We start from the raw sequence: 3,995 nt of genomic DNA on the forward strand, positions 1-3,995 counted from the left end.
GAGTATGTGCGAAGATTCCATGAACGATTGAAAACGGCGAAGGAGCTGGCTGCTGATCACTTGAAGACAGCGCAAGAGAAGATGTCGATCTGGTACGACAAGAAGGCTGTCCCAAGGGAGTTCGAGGCAGGAGCCAGAGTGATGATGTTGCTACCTGGGAGGGGTAGAGTGACGGAATCACGCTTTGGTGGTCCATACTCGGTTGTTCGGCGTGTGGGTCCTGTAAGTTATGAGATCAGCAAGCCGAATCGCCCTAACAAGACACAGGTGTGTCATATCAATCGTTTAAAGCCATACTTCCCAGAGGAACAAGAGAGTGCAGGAGTGAAGGGAGCAACACAGTCGCGAGAAGGGAAATTGGTTCTGTGTATGGAGATGGACCAGGTGTTGCCAGCGGAGGAGAGAAAGTGGGTCCGTGCCGATGGTACGCGCCTGTCGAATACAGAGAGTTTGACACACCTAGAAGACAGGCTGCGTCATCTGGATAAAGAGAAAAGGAGAGAACTAGTGACCCTGATAAGAAGGAACAAGTCGCTTTTCACGGATGTGCCCCGACGGCACAAGAGTGTGGTGCACGAGGTGGACGTGTGCGGAGGAAAGCCAATCAAGCAGAGTGCTTATCGGGTGAGTCCCGAGAAGAGGAAGATCATGCGACAGGAGGTGGAATATCTGCTAGCGAATGATCTCGCTGAGCCCAGCAACGGTGAGTGGAGCTCGCCCTGTGTGCTGGTCAAGAAGAGTGACGGATCATATCGTTTTTGCACTGACTATCGTAAAGTGAATGCCATAACCGTGTCAGATTCTCACCCGATGCCCCGAATAAGTGATTGCGTCGACCAAGTAGGAAATGCCAGGTTCGTCACCAAGGTCGACCTGCTGAAAGGGTATTATCAAATCCCTTTGTCTCCGAGTGCAAGAAAGATCTCAGCGTTTGCTACTCCAGACGGATTGTACCAGTACAAAGTGCTTCCCTTTGGTATGAAGAACAGCGGTAGTTGTTTTCAGAGGATGATGAACGAAGTGCTAAGAGGGATGGAAGGCTGCGCCGTGTATATAGATGATATAGTGGTGTACGCCGATAGCTGGAAACAACACATGAATCGACTGACGGAGTTATTCCAACGGTTGGAAGAAGCGAACCTGACCGTTAATCTGGCCAAAAGCGAATTCGGAAAGGCCCGATTAGAATACTTAGGTTTCGTCGTGGGTCAAGGGGAAGTGACTCCAGTAGACCAGAAAGTGATGGCAATCAAAGAATATCCGAATCCCAGAACGAGAAAGGAATTGTTACGATATTTAGGGATGGTTGGATACTATAGAGGATTTTGCAATAACTTCTCGACAGTGGCACACCCTCTGACTGAATTGCTATCTAAGAACGTTAGATGGAAGTGGGGGGAAGCATGCCAGGAGTCCTTCGAGAAGACTAAGAAGTTGTTGACTGAAGCGCCAGTGCTGATTTCGCCTGACTTTGAGTCAGACTTTATCTTATACGTCGACGCTAGCGACGTGGGAATTGGAGCCATGTTAGCTCAAGAGAAGGACGGAGTCCACCGTCCAGTGGCATTCTACTCGAAGAAATTCGAAAAGTACCAGAGGGCTTATAGTACAGTGGAAAAGGAAGCCTTGGCCCTGATCCTGGCACTGAAACATTTTGACATCTATGTGGGTGGAGGTACTAGACCGGTGCAAGTGTTCACCGATCATAACCCCTTGACGTTCGTGCATAGGATGAAGAACACGAACCAAAGGCTGACAAGATGGGCCCTACTGTTCCAAGAGTACTGGCTAGAAATCAGGCACATTAAAGGAAGGGAAAATGTGGTGGCAGATGCCCTCTCCCGGATTTACTAACCGATATGACTCTTATTTTAAGGGGAGGGGTATGTTACGGTGCCCTCTCCTATTTCTTTCGTTTGCCGGCTTAAAGAGTCATATCAGCTCTCCCTACTGATTCTCTGAGGTTCAGGGAGTCTAATGATATATGTGGCGACCAGACCGGCTGCCAGTTAAGGGAAGGAAGTTATATTATAAGTTGTAAATAAAGGAAAATTGGCGCATTGTTATAAAATGAAACAGTATCCCCTACGGCAGATATGACCTTTTGGAAGGGACATTGCCGATCACGGATTGGCCGACGTAGGTCGTGGGCGACCAATCAGGGCCCGCCATGACGTCACCGAGTGCCCCGGGCGGCGCCAACGTCAGAGTGGTTCTGACCTTGGAAGCGACAGGATGCGCCTCGGTCTGCTCTCAAGGATTGGAGGCTCTGCAAGCCTTGTTCAGTGGATTGAGCTGGCCATCGCAGCCCATCATAGTTATTGGAGACCCTGCGCTTCTGGGAAGCAAAAGAGGAACCAAGTTCAGTGAGCAGAGAAGTGCCAAACTTGGAAAATAGTCGGCGACGACGCTGGGCGGCGCCGCTGGTTGGACGTTGAGGTCTGGAATGTGGGCGGGCAGGCCTAGCTGTGACCGGGGTCACATCCACTGAGAATCTTGGAAGGACGACACCGTGCCTAGGACACGGAGCAGCGCCCTGTGGGAGAGGCGAGTGTGGGGAAAAATAGTGATTAGCTCAGCGCCCATCGATGAACCAGGATTGGGGCAGCTGAATCTCAGGGATTGGAACGGCGACGACGCGAAGGCTTCACGACACCTGAGGACCTGTGGAACGTCCTGGATCGTCAAGGATCGACCCAGGGAAGCGTGGGAACCTCACACCATCGAGGGACAGGCGTCATGAGCCAGGAATGTAAGGTAGATCATTTTCCCTCCCATTACCCCTTGTATGAGTAGGCTAGTTAGGCCACAATATTTACTTGTGTATGTGGCAGCAAGACTTTACTACTTTAATAGTAGAATAGGCTGCAAAGCAGCTTGTGTCCAGGACTGTCAGAGAGGACAGTGTGTATGGATGGCAGGACAGTGAAGAAGAGGTGCCGACGTGGTGAAGAGGCCCTCCTGTGAGAGTGTGAGACTCCTGTCTTCCTGCCCAGTTGAAGGAGTGTTGGAGGTCGTGGAAGAAGAGGCTGACGATCTCCAGACTCATTATCCATATTCCATATTCATGTATTACTTGTGATTGTGTGTGTGTGTTCATGTAATTTGCATCAGTAAATCCACACATTTTATTACTGTGTTTGAGTGTGCCTCCATTTATGATATTTCTCTATGAGCATACATTTCTGGCTACAAACAATATATAATACACCCACTGAACTGCATTGCTGGGGTGCAGATATAATAACCCAGCTGGCGACCTTGCTAAGAGGAAGATAGAGAAGACAGGCAGGAAAGGAGTTCCTGCAACCTTTTTTTGTCTGGCAGGCAAAACTCAGGGAGGTTACGGTTATAGGTAAGCCTGAGTCTTCCTTCACTCCCCCACAGGTCTAGGCCGGAACTGTTAACAGCAGTTTCCCCGTGTTTGACTGAAGGGCTTCCAGGGTGAATCAGTGGCACCCCCTTTTGTGGTGGAAGCAAAGACCTGCGGAGGTGGGCATTGTTGGTCCTGTCTTGTGTGACCAAGGAGACTCCGGTGAATCCCGGGAGTCGGAGGGGCTGAGTATTTGGGCCTTTTGAGCCCCTAGCAGTTAAGTGTTAGCAGAGCCCCGCACCGCCCACCGCCACGTGACAATATATATATATATATATATATATATATATATATATATATATATATATATATATATATGTATATATATATATATATATATATATATATATATATATATATATATATATATATATATATATATATATGGCACAACTCTCCTAAACACGAGAGTGAAGTATACAACTTTAGAACACTTTCCCACCAGGAGACTCGAACCCTAGCCAGCCCAGAAGCCTTCCAGCAACTGGCATAACAGGTACGCCTTAACCCACTCCACCACCTGCTCAGACCCCTAAAAGAGATGGTAATTTCGGAGTATTTATATACTCCAAAGACCACCACCTCCCAAGAGCACTAGAGCAAGTGAGGGGTCATTTTTACG

This window comes from Procambarus clarkii, unplaced genomic scaffold, assembly GCF_040958095.1.
Source record: "Procambarus clarkii isolate CNS0578487 unplaced genomic scaffold, FALCON_Pclarkii_2.0 HiC_scaffold_100, whole genome shotgun sequence".
Lineage (NCBI taxonomy): Eukaryota > Metazoa > Arthropoda > Malacostraca > Decapoda > Cambaridae > Procambarus > Procambarus clarkii.